The sequence below is a fragment of the Oryctolagus cuniculus genome, chromosome 1, assembly GCF_051225735.1.
Source record: "Oryctolagus cuniculus isolate XC-2025 breed Fujian yellow rabbit chromosome 1, ASM5122573v1, whole genome shotgun sequence".
Taxonomy (NCBI): Eukaryota; Metazoa; Chordata; class Mammalia; order Lagomorpha; family Leporidae; genus Oryctolagus; species Oryctolagus cuniculus.
In genome coordinates, this window is record NC_142867.1 from 164,567,926 (window position 1) to 164,581,552 (window position 13,627).

Here is a 13,627-nt window from a genome sequence, read left to right on the forward strand (position 1 = left end):
TGTGTCTCAGCCTTTCCTTTTCAGATCACTTTTCAACCTAATAAACATCCTTCAAACTGTCCTATAGTGAATAATCGCTAGTGACAACTGTCTCAGTCTTTGTTTTGTTTCCTCAAAGTATTGTATTTAGCCCTTACTATTCAAAGGTACTTTGGGTTGGTAGGGAATTCTACTTTGGATGTTATTTTTCACAAACTCAAAGGTAGCATTCCAGAATAATTTAGCTTTCATTTTTATCGTTGAAGTCAGCTGCCAGTCTGTTACTCCTGAGGGGCTGTTTTCAAATTTTCTTTATATTGTCTTTCGGTTTTTCTACTTTGTGTCATGGTATAGGATCTACACAATGTTAGACCCTCTGAGTGAGGATGCTAACACGTCGAGAGGCATACCCCAAAGACTCAGACTCCAGACCAGCTGATGCAAAAGCAAGAGGATTTATTCGGCGTCTGCGCAGACAGGCCTCCTGAACTCGGGAGTCCAGAGAGCGCCCCCAGCACAGAGCCACACGGTTTATATACCCGCAGCGACCAATCAAAAGCACTATAGAGTCCATGCACACAGCAGTCCAATCCGTGAGCTGATCATGTGAAAGGCATGCGTCTTCTATCCAGTCAGCTACGGGATCACATGGGAGGCATGCACCTCATCGCCATTTTGTTGTTTACTTCTTTGGTAGTTCCTTTCCCTGCCAGCGCCATCTTGTTCACTCTGAGGGGGGGATGACGTCTCGCTCCCTTTGTTCCCCTTGTGGGAGAGCGGCGTCCCGCTTCCCACACCGTTACTTGAGTATTAGGAGGCATACAAACTGGGTTAGGTCTTAGCACAGCCAAGCACAAGTGTCGCAGCTAGCTAAGCATAGGGTCCCTTATTTTATAGCTGCACCTAATTTTAGCTTTGGGGGAAAAAGTTTAGGGCTGTAATTTTAAACTTTAATTTTTATTTGGGGCAAAGGTGACTTCTTGTTTTTAATGGTATTGGCTTAGGTCACTCCATCTTGGTTTGATTTTTAAGGTTCTTCAGTATAGGATCTACAAAACAACCAGCAAATCAATTAGAAAATGGCAGCAGCAAGTTCTCACCTTTGACTAATTATATTGAATGTAAATAGATTCAATTCACCAATTAAAATATATAGAGTGGTTGCATGAATAGAAAGATTCATCTCTATGCACCTTTACTAGTAAAGACATACATAGATTGAAAGTAAAGTGATAGAAAAAGAGTCCAGGCAAGTAGAAATCCAAAGTAAATGGGAATCTGTATTTATATAAAACAAAATACACTTTAAGTCAAAAACAACAGAAAGAGATGGAGAAGTTCATTAATAATAAAGGGGAAAAACAAAAAAAAAGGGGAAATCTATCAGAGGACTTAATTATAAATAGTATGCACTCCATATCAGAACACTTAAATATATAAATCAATTAGTAAATTATCTGAAGGGAGACACATCATATCATACAATAATACTAAGAGATCTCTTATTTGACAGGCAGAGTTAGACAGTGAGAGAGAAAGACAGAGAGAAAGGTCTTCCTTTCATTGGTTGACCCCCCAAATGGCTGCTACGGCCAGCACTGCGCCGATCCGAAGCCAGGAGCCAGGTGCTTCCTCCTGGTCTCCCATGTGAGTGCAGGGCCCAAGCACTTGGGCCATCCTCCACTGCACTCCCGGGCCATAGCAGAGAGCTGGACTGGAAGAAGAGCAACCGGGACAGAACCGGTGCCCATATGAGATGCCGGCGCCGCAGGCAGAGGATTAACCAAGTGAGCCACGGCGCCGGCCCCCTAAGAGATCTCAATATCCCAATGTGTTAACAATGGACAGATCATCCAGACAGATAATCAATAAGGAAACACTGGTCTTTAGGTTTATCGGATTTGATAGATGCCTCCAAGGTAGAAGCCATTTCCTTCTTCTATCTCTGAATTCCCACTTTCACTTAGATTTGGTCCTGATAAAAATTTCTCACTTTTTACCTCTTATAAGAATGTCTTCTGTTTTTATTATTCATTTTTTAGTTCTCAACATTAGAAAGACCAGTACAGATTCCATGTATTATCAAGGAAAGAAATCGCACTTGAATGGGGATTTATCTATTCCTTAATGCTAAGTTTCTGCTTTCATTGGAATTCTGGGTTAACAATCATTTCTCCATTATTTTCAGACATTAGTGTATTTACTATTTATTGTTTATTCCATGGTCTCTATTGTTGATGTTTGTGATGTTGAAGTTTTGAGGTTCATTACTCCATTTTATGACAAGTCATTTCTATGCCTAGTTATTTCTTTTTTTTTTTTTGCCTAGTTATTTGACTGTCTTCAAAATTATATGAAAGCTGTTTACATATATCCTGTAAATTTTGATATGTCCTATTTTTATTATAATCCAGTTGATATATTTTTCAAAATTCATTGGTATTTTCTTTCACCTCTGAGATTTTCAGGAGTACAGTGTTTAATTTAAAATATTTTGTGGATCACCACATAAGCTGCACAGCCTGATTTCTGGCTTACTCCTAATGTGGTAAGAATATATTATCTCAATTGTTAAAATTTATCAAAACCTGTTTCATGGGCAAGCACACAGTTGTAGGCCATGTAGATTTGAGAAACCCAGACTCTAGAGCTGCTGGTGTATTGTTTTATATATGCTTCACTTGGAAGTCTTGCTATTACGATCTTCTCCACTCTTAACTTTTCTCTCCTTGTTCAATCACTTGTTGAGAAACACTGACGTCAATTTCTTTTAATGGCTCCTAACCACCTCCTTCTCTTGGCATTTGTGTCCTATGATTCTCCTGGACTACGAACTGGAGCTGCTGACTAGTTGCTCTAGAACAGAACAGGGCCAAAGTCAAGATCAGGTTACAAAAAGACACTTGCCCTCCCTTGGTCTTTTGCTTGCTTATGAGGATGTGAGCCAGCTGCCACGTGGTGAGCTCCATTTTTGTGGCAAGGAACCAACAAAGCTTTTTGGTCAACAACCAGAGAGAAAGTGAGACCCTAAATCAAACAGAATACCACCATCCTGGAAGATCTTTCCCAAGCTGACCCTTGAGATAAGATTACCCTCTGAGAGATCTCAAGTCACAAGACTTGAAAAGCTAGTCAAAGATTCATGATCAAATGACACTGAGGCTATGTTAACTGTTTTAAGCAGCTACATCTTGGGGCCATTTGTAACCCAGCAGCAGATAATACAAGAGAAATTTGACTATGGAGTTATCTGTTTGTTACGTCAATTTTTTAATTTAATTATTGTGAAACCTATGTAACATAAAATTCCCATATCAACTTATTTTTAGTTTACAATTCATTAGTACATTAGTGTCAGTTACATTTACATTGTAGAACCAAACCCTAAAATTCTTATCTCAGGATCGGTGCCGTGGCTCCCTTGGTTAATCCTCCGCCTGCAGCACCGGCATTCCATATGGGCGCCGGGTTCTAGTCCCGGTTGCTCCTCTTCCAGTCCAGCTCTCTGCTGTGGCCCAGGAAGGCAATGGAGGATGGCCCAAGTGCTTGGGCCCTGCACCCACATGGGAGACCAGGAGGAAGCACCTGGCTCCTGGCTTCGGATGGGTGCAGCGCCAGACGTAGCGGCCTTTTGGGGAGTGAACCAACAAAAGGAAGACCTTTCTCTCTGTTTCTCTCACTGTCTATAATTCTGTTAAATAAAAAAAAAAATTCTTATCTTGCAAAACAGAAATCTGTACTCATTAAAAAAATAATTCTCTAGAATTCCTTTCAGTTAGCTCCTTATAAGCTTTATTCTTTTTGTAAACAAAATTCTTTAAAACATTTTTTAAACTATTTTATTTGCAAGGCAGAAAGATAGAGAGCTTCCATGTGATAGTTCACTTCTCAAAAGCCCACAACAGCCAGGGCTGGGCCAGGCTAAAGCCTGGAGGCTGGAACTAGATTTGGACTCCTACGAGGGTGGCAGGGACCTGAGTACTTGAACCTTTACCTGCTGCCTCCCAGGGAGTGCGTTGGTGGCAGGCTGGGCCTCAAAACAGGCACTGTGATAGGAGATACAGGCATCCCGAGCAGTGATGTAACAACTACGCCACCCCTGGGAACTTCTGTTCTGCGATTGCTTCCTCTTTCTATGAACCTGACTGCACTAAGTACTTCATATACATGGAGCCAGATAGTGTATATTTATCTTTTTATAGCTGGCTTATTTCACTTAGTATAATTCCCTCATGTTGTGCCACGTGTTAGTTTTCTTCCTTTTATGACTGATTAATAGTCCATTTCATGTATATACTACATTTTACTAAGTTATGTATTTGTATACACCACAATAATCTGTTGATGGACTCTTGAGTTGCACCGCATTTTAGCTATTGTGAATAATACTGTTACAAATGCGGGTATCTTTCAAAGACTGTTTTCAATTTGTTCAGGTATGTACCTAGGAATCAAACTGCTGTATCAAATGTTAATTCAATGCTTATTTTTTTTTTTTTGAGGAAGTGCTATACTTTTCTCCACAGCAACTATACCATATTTCATTACTAACAGTATCCAAGGTGTCCAAATTGTCTGCATTCTCATCCACACTTTTTATTTTCTGAGGTTTTTGTTTTAGGGTTGTTCTTTATTTACAAGAAAGGGAGGGAGAGAAGGAGAGGGAGAGAGGGGGAGGGAGAGGGAGGGAGGGGGAGGGAGAGGGAGGGAGAAAGAGAGGGAGGGAAGGAGAGAGAGGGAGGGAAGGGGAGGGGGGAGAGGGAGAGACAGACAGATGACAGGGCTGCGGCTCACTTGGCTAATCCTCCACCTGCGGCGACGGTACCCTGGGTTCTAGTCCCAGTTTGGGTGGCTGGATTCTGTCCCGGTTGCTCCTTTTCCAGTCCAGCTCTCTGCTGTGGCCCGGGAGGGCAGCAGAGGATGGCCCAAGTGCTTGGGCCCTGCGCCTGCATGGGAGACCAGGAGGAAGCACCTGGCTCCTGGCTTCGGATCAGCACAGCGCCGGTTGTGGTGGCCATTTGGGGGGTGAACCAATGGAAGGAAGACCTTTCTCTAACTCTCTAACTTTGTCCAAAAAAAAAAAAGAGAGAGAGAGAGAGAAAGACTCGAGAGAGAGAGAGAGAATGAATCTTCCACCTGCTGGCTTACTCCATAAATGGCCATATCAGCCAGGGCTGGCCAGGCCAAAGCCAGGAGTTAAGAAATTCTTCCTGGTCTCCCAAGTGGGTGCAGGGGCTCAAGCACTTGAGCCATCCTCTGTTGCCATGCCAGGTGCGTCAGCAGGTAGCTGGATCAGAAGCGGAGCCCCTGTTGGATGTGGCATTGCAGGAGGCATCTTAACCCATTATGCCATAATACTGGCCCCTGCTTGTTTTACAGCATCCATCCTCATGGATATGAGGTGAACTCTTTTTTTTTTAATTATATTTAATAAGTACATGTACATTTAAATTGTTATAAATGACTGATGGACCCATTTATAAATGTATAATCCTTCTTTTTCACAAATTTTACACAAAAAATATACTTTGGCTGACAGTACTTATGCTACATTGGACTTTCCTTTGCTTTTTTGTATGTGTATATACATACATATTTTAGAGATTGATCTATTTGAAAAGCAGAGGTACTGAGAAAGGCTGCAGTGGTAGAGGTTGGGCCAGACCAATGCAAGGAGCCTAGAATTCCATTCAGGTCTCCCACATGGGTGGCAGGGCACAACACTTGGGCCATCTTTCACTGTTCACTAGAAGGGAGCTGGGTCAGAAGTGGAGCAGCGGAATGTAACTAGTGCTCATATGGGATGCCAGCATTATAAGTGGTGGCTTAACCAGCCGCACCAAAATGTTAGCCCTGCTTGTACATATTTTTATCTCAATTATTTCACACTTTGTGTTCTTGTGATTAATATATAACAGATAATGAAGCTGATTTTTAAAAATCTGATCTGAATTTTTACAGTGGAAAATTGTTATCTATTTACATTTAATGCAATTGCTGTTATATGATTTTAGTCTATTTGCTGTTTTCTACTTTTCAATTTTTAATTTCTGATATTTTAAAATTTATTATCACAATTTTTGCTTCATTCTTTTCCAAGTTTGCTTTGTCTTTTTATATTATACTCTTCTTTCATTATGTTTCCTTTAATTTTATCATTAGAAACATTCTTGGGGCCAACACTGTGGCATAGCAGATAAAGCTGCCGCTTGCAGTGCCGGCATCCCATATGGGCGCCAGCTCAAGTCCCAGCTGCTCCTCTTCTGATCCAGCTCTCTGCTATGGCCTGGGATAGCAGTAGAAGATGGCCCAAGTCCTCGGGCCCCTGCACCCACGTGGAGACCGGGAGGAAGCTCCTGGCTCCTGGCTTTGGATTGGCGCAGCTCTGGCCATTGCGGCCATCTGGGGAGTGAACCAGTGGATGGAAGACCTCTCTCTCTCACCTCTCCTTCTGTGTAACCCTGACTTTCAAATAAATAAGTAGACAAATCTTTTTTTTTTTTTTTTTAAAAAAAGAAGTGTGCTTACTTTGTTTCTTGTAGTTTGTTATCTCAGTTTTTGGGAATATCAATTCACCCTAGTTTTGGTATCAACTCATTTTTTGGGGTAGTTTTTTCTCATCACATATGTTCTAAGTTTGAGTTTCTCACCAGTTCCTCTCTCTTTTTCCTGGAATATCTTTAGGTACCGAGTCCGTATTATCTTCCTTCAGGTGCAATGTACATTTTCTTTATCCAGGTCCGCATTCTAGGTTTATTATGCCTCAAGCAATGTACACATGCATTTATCGGCTCAAATTTCCCATACACTAAAGAGCAATTTAAGTCAGATACTAGTCCTGTGGATCACATAAGTTTGGGTTTTTTTTTTTTAATCCACCACCAAACATTTACACTACTCAAAGCTCAAGAAGAGAGAAGATTCCCAGTCACTTCTGTAGCCCGGAATATTGGGCTTTTCCAGCCTCTTTCTGCGAGAAGGTAAACACATGGAACTTGAGCTTCACACAAGGTGTTAGTAAATGCTCTCTACCCCACTTGGCCTCCCACAGTACCTGCTGTTCTAAGCTGGAACCCTAGGGCACAAGATTAGTTCTGCTATGGCTTTGAGCTGGCCCAACATTACCTTCAGCGCTCAGCATTTGTGTGATATGCTTTGCTTTTATTTTGCAAATTAGGACTTTTCCATTCTTCCTATCAAGCACAGCCATGTTAACTTTTGAAATCTTTTCTTACCTTTATGCATAGTTGTATGATGAAGAGAATAGAGAAATCCATATTCAGTTCACAATGATACTGGAATTCCATGTTCTACACTAACAAAACAAAGAATTCAGGTATCTTCAACGTGACTTACATATTTATAGCTCTATTATTTCACATTCGTCCAGTGCTGGGCTCAAGCAGAACTCCGCAAACACTTCTCGGTGACAGTATGAACATGTGACTGAGTTATTTTTCTAACTTATATAAATATACGTTTATGTAATATATATATATAAATAATTGCTCTGTGTTGGTTATCATTGTCATTTAGGCAATTCAGAATTCTTTCATCTTTTTCTTCTTTGAAGCTTATAGTAGGACTGTCATTCTCCTCCCTTTTAAAATTCCTTTTTCCCTAAAGGTTTATTTATTGATTTGAAAGGCGGAGTTACAGAGAAGGAAAGAGAAACATCTTCCATCTACTAGTTCACTCCCCAAATGGCCCTAAGAGCTAAGGCTGGCCCAGGCCAAAACCAGGAACCAGAAACTTCATCTATGTCCCCCATGTAGAGTGTAGGAGCCCAAACACTGGACCATGTTCTCTGCTTTTCCAGGCACATTAGCATAGAGCTGGACTTGAAGTGGAGCAGCCAGGACTTGAACTGGTGCTCACAAGGGATGCCAGTGTTGCAGGCACTGGCTTAACCTACTGTACCGATCCCTTCCCTCGTAAATTTAAGCAAGATGAAGTGACTCACTTTGGCCAGTGAAATATGAGTAGAGGATAACACTTTCCGGTTGGAAACTTTAGGAGCTAATGTGTGCATTACCACATTCTTGCTTACCTCTCCCGGAGACGAGCATTGTTCCAGATGTAAGGGCTGGCAGAGTGAGCATGTGTGATTTGTTGAGTCAAATTGTATTATCAGAGCTAATGCCTGTGGTGATGGTGCCAAGCTGGGGACTGATTTTATTTGAGGTTTGGTCTTAAATTCTCAATACACTCCATTCATCTCTCTAGCTGAGGGAGAGAGAATGACATTTGACTTAGTCACAAATGGAAATCATTTTGTTTCGTTCAAAGCCCACTGGAAAACAGAAGACAAAGGCATTTCTTTCAGTAGATAACTTGCTACTACATTTCTCATCAACACAAAATAATGTGCTAGCCTGTGAGAAATGGTGCTAGGTACGAGATGATGCAGGAGCTTCTTTGTTTACTTGCCTCAGAGTTCAAGAAAATCAGGAAAGACACATCTTCTGGCTGCAGAATGGTGTGCTTGGGAAGGACTTGGCATTCCTCGAGTATATTCCGCTGCCTGTATATAACCTATTCTGGAAAAGGTGTTTCCTTCTCACGGGGTAGGAAGCCAGCCGTGCTTGATCTATGAAGATGATTACATTTATCAATAGAAAGACATACTCTTTGTCAGCTAAGTACTGTGTGTGTTTTTTAAATAGGTAGAGTAGGCATGTTCCTACTGCCCATGAATCCAGATGCCAGCAAGTCGAAGAGGGTACGATTACCAATTAGAGGAGGAAGACCAAGAGAAGCTGATGGTTTCCCGGTGAAACCATATGGACACCTACAGATAGGGACACTTATGGATGTGGATTTCCTAACTTACGAACAAGGCATTTAGTCCATTTTTCAGACAACAGCCATCTGATGGACTGACCAAAAGCCAAGGAGAAGAAAACATCTTGGAAATAGGCATTTCTAAGAGTAACATCATTTTTCCAGGATTCAATTATCACTCAGCTTCCTTCAGAGATGCCCCAAGGACGATCCTTGGTACCTATGTACAGACACATGAACTGTTTTCCTGCCTGGAAAGCCGTACCCTCTCAACAACCCCCTACCCCGGGACCCAGACTGAATATTAGTTCCTCTGCAAGGGCTGCACCCCAGTAGCACACTATGCTGTCACTCTCTCCTTCCTTGGCTGCGCAAGGAAAGAAACCTTATTGGAAGAATAAAACCAGAGAACAAATTATTTAGAAAAGAAGATTATGCTTACAACACTTGAGCCTGAGATAAAAGTAAAAAGAACGAGCTGATTTAATAGCAGCCTCCTGATTCCCAGGGAAGGAAGTATGGAGTGATTCCAAAGCAGGGGAGAAACACAACGCAGCTCGTTCATTTCCATGCTTGGCTGTGGCACCGTTTCAGGATGGGACTCACAAAGCTCTAACTGCTGGGAGCCGTGTGCTTATTACTTAACAGAAAACAAGGCAACACACTCATCTCGAAGCGAGTTTCACAAGGCTACGTTGTGGTCTTCTAGTAAGGAAGCTGACTGTACCTTGTATTCCTTGTGGTAACTACAGACATCAGAGATGCAGAGAAATCACCTGGTCAGTTCTCCCACCTCGGCACACATGGTGTCACCCGAGCCGTCCTTGTGTAGCTCCTGTTCTTTGCCAAGAGGGGACAGAACGCCCAGCAGAGCTGAGAAGCCTGCTTCGGAAATATAAACCCGACACTCGTGCCAGACAGCATTGGGGGAAGAGTGCAAGCTGACAGATGCTGGATGGGCAGCTGGGTGCTCCAAGCCTGGAACTGAGGCTCCAGGCTGAATTACTGAGAGGTCAGGTAGATATTCATGTAGAAAGCAGGGACCTGCCTTCTGAGTCAAGACAGAGTAGGAGGGTAAGGGATACATTTGCTTTATTAAGTGTCTGCATGAGTGGAGGAACTGATCTTGCTAAAGCAGGTGAAAGGACAGGTCAGTGATGCTTGGGATCAAGTAGAACCGATTATAAAAACCATAGGGCACAGAGTCTTGTGGCTTACCTTGGATTCTGATTTTGCATTGACACTTGAGTGGTTAGAAGCATGAACCACCGCCATCTTCCCTCTGCGGCTCAGGCGCTCACAGATCTAGGCCCCTGGAGTGTAAGGAGGAGTCCTGGTGACCGTGAGGGTGGCACCAGGAGGAAATGGCACAGAAGAGGCATCCTATATCTCTCTCTGAAATGAGCTGCCTCAGCCCCTGCCATGCTCTAAATTCCTTCAACAAGTATTTCCTGGGTCTCCACTGAGCCCACAGCATTGCACAAAGTGCTTCAGAACTGAGGCGGAAAGGACAACCTTGTCTCATACAATCTCCTGGTTTACAGGGGAAGGCAGCTCTCCAATAGTTCATCATCATTCTCTGGGATAGCCAAGCTACTCGAATTTTGGATAGGAGCTTATGGGAATATGATGGAATGAGTCTTTAATTCTGTGTGGGTTTAATTAGGGAGATACTGGGGTGTGGGAATGGCTTCATGGAAGGCTTCCCATCACAAAACCCAACCCTCTTGGTGTGACATTCCTGGCCTTCCAAGACGTGGCCTTACTAGTCCAGTCTCACTAACCACTTTGGGTACAAGCAGCTCTAAGAACCCCAAGCAGACTCAATTGAAAAAGGTCTTCTCCAAGGCCTGTTGTCATCAATTTGTCAAAAGTTAAAGAGAAGAGAATTCTAAAGACTGTAAGAGAAAAATCTGAAGTTATATATAAAGGAAAACCAACTAGAGTAACATCACACTTTTCAGTGGAAACCCTACAGGCCAGAAGAAGAGTTGGATGATATACTGAAGTTTGAAAAGTAAAAAAAAAAAAAAAAAAAAAAAACTTCCAACTAAGAATATTATAACCCATGAAGCTATCCTTTAAAAGGGAAGGAGAAATAAAGCATTTTCCAGATAGGCAAAAACAGAATTCACCACCATGAGATCAGCCTTACAAGAAATTCTGAAGGGCATCCTGTATTATACATAAATATCATGAAAACACAAGACACCACCAGATTCACTAACAGCAGATAGAATCAGTATTCAATCATGAAAATGACAGATCTCAGTTCTTATCTATCAATACTATCCTTGAATGTAAAGGGATTAGGTTGGCTGAATGGATTAAAAAAAAAAAAAAAACTAACCCCACTGCATGCTGCCTACAGGAAACTACTTCACAAAGATACACAGAGACGGAAAGTCAAGAGTTGGACAGATAAACTAGGCTAATAGAAACCAAAATGAGCAGGCATAGCTATCCTCATATCACATAAAATAGAGGTTAAATCAAAAACTGCAAAAAGAAAAAGGAATCATTTTGATAAAAGGTTCAGCTCAGCAAGACATAAAAATCATAATAAATATATATGTACCCAACATAAGACCACCCAAATATATACAAAAAATACTATTCAACAGAGATAGACTCCAATACAGTGAGTGACTTCTCATCAATGGACAGATCATCCAAACACAAAAAACAAAAATCAATAAAGACACATTGGAGTTGAAGCATACTATTGAGCAAATGGACCTAACAGACATTGCAGGACATTTCACTCAACAGCTACAAAATACACATTCTTCTCATTAGCACATCGAACATCTTTTAGGATAAACCATATATTAAGCCTCAAATCAAGACTCAGCAAATTTAAAAAAAAAAAAATGAAATCATACCATGTATCTTCTTAGACCATAAAGGAATAAAACTAGAAATCAACAATAAGAATAGAACATTCAAATACTTGAACAATAAACAACATGCTACTGAATGACCACTGGTCATTAAATTAAAGAAAACCTTTTATTTCTTTTTCAAATAAGTGAAAATGAATACATATCAAAACCTTCGGGATACAGGAAAAGCAGTGTTAAAAGAGATGTTTATAGGGGCCGGCACTGTGGCGTAGCAGGTAAAGCTACTGCCTGCAGTGCTGGCATCCCATATGGGCACTGGTTCAAGACTTGGCTGCTCCACTTCCAATCCAGCTCTCTGCTGTGGTCTGGGAAAGCAGTTGAAGATGGCCCAAGTCCTTGGATCCCTGCACCAGCGTGGGACCTGGAGGAGGCTCCTGGCTCCTGGCTCCTGGCTTCAGATCAGCACAGCTCCAGTTGTTGTGGCCAACTGGGGAGTAAAGCATCAAATTGAAGACTCCCCCCACCCGGCCTCTCCTCTCTTTGTGTAACTCTGACTTTCAAATAAATAAATAAATCTTTTTAAAGAAAGAGATGGTTATAGCATTAAGTACTTATATTTAAAAAAGTAATGTCTCAAAGATCTAATGATGCATCTTTTGTTTGTTTATTTATTTATTTTTTGACAGGCAGCATGGGCAGTGAGAAAGAGAGAGAGAAAGGTCTTCCTTTTCCGTTGGTTCACCCCTCAATGGCCACTGCGGCTGGTGCTCTGCGGCCAGCGCACCACGCTGACCCGGAGCCAGGAGCCAGGTGCTTCTCCTTGTCTCCCATGCAGGTGCAGGGCCCAAGGACTTGGGCACCACTGATTCACTCCCCAGATGGCCACAAAGGCCAGTGGTGCACTGATCCAAAGCCAGGAGCCAGAAGCTTCTTCCCATCTCCCACATGGGTGCAGGGGCCCAAGGACTTGGTCCATACTCTACTGCTTTCCCAGGCCATAGCAGAGAGCTGGATCGAAAATGGAGCAGCCGAGACTTAAACTGGAGTCCATATGGGATGCTGACACTGCAGGCAGCGGCTCCACCCCCTACTCCATAGCAACAGACCTAGCAAAACAACAAACTAAACCTCAAACCAGCAAGAGGCGAGAAAGAAGGATCAGAGCAGAAACAAATGAAACTGAAGCTAAAAGAATACAAAAGATCAACAAAACAAAAAGTTGGTTTTTTGAGAAGAAAAACAAAATAGATAAACCTCTAGCCAGACTACTAAAGAATAACAGAAAAAACTCAAATAAAGTAAGAGATGCGAAAGGAGACATCACAACTGACGCCACTGAAATACAAAGGATCATAAAGAACTTCCACGAATAATTATATGCTAACGACCTGGAAAACCTGGATGAAATGGGTCAATTCTTGGATTCAATCAAGAAGATGTATACAACCTAAACAGACCCATTATAAGCAATGTGATTGAAGCAGTAATAAACAGTTTGCCGTAAGGGCAAAGTCTGGGACCTGGTGGCTTTGCCACTGAAATCTACAAAACATTCAAAAAGGAAGTAACTCCAACACTCTTCAAACTATTCCAAAATACTGCTCAGGCGGGAACTCTGCCAAACGCTTTTTAAGAAGTCAGCATTAATTTGATACAAAAATCAAATAAAGGCAACACAGTGGCTGGCACTGTAGTGTAGTGGGTTAAAGCCCTGGCCTGAAGTGCTGGTATCCCATGTGGGCGCTGGTTCTGGTCCTGGCTGTTCCTCTTCCGATCCAGCTCTCTGCTGTGGCTTGGGAAGGCAGTGGAGGATGGCCCAAGTCCTTGGGCCCCTGCACCCACGAAGGAGACCAGGAATTGGTGCAGCTCCAGCCATTGTGGCTATCTGGGGAATAAACCAGTGGATGGAAGAAGACCTCTCTCTGTCTCTACCTCTCTCTGTAACTCAGTCTTTCAAATAAATAAAATACATCTTTAAAAAAAAAAAAAAGACAACACAAAAAGGTAACTACAGACCT

General features: G+C 42.1%; 1 long non-coding RNA gene across 3 annotated transcripts in view; it reads right to left on the minus strand.

The window, feature by feature from the left end:
* Positions 1–415: 415 nt before the first annotated feature.
* Positions 416–13,627, minus strand: part of LOC149128737 (uncharacterized) — a 110,623-nt gene continuing 97,411 nt past the window's right edge. For all 3 annotated transcript variants that reach the window (XR_016223424.1, XR_016223433.1, XR_016223426.1), the window contains 3 exons: positions 8,030–8,205; positions 7,215–7,294; positions 416–1,028 (listed from right to left, as the gene is read on the minus strand). This is a non-coding gene — a long non-coding RNA (uncharacterized LOC149128737). The remainder of the gene's footprint in view (positions 1,029–7,214; positions 7,295–8,029; positions 8,206–13,627) is intronic.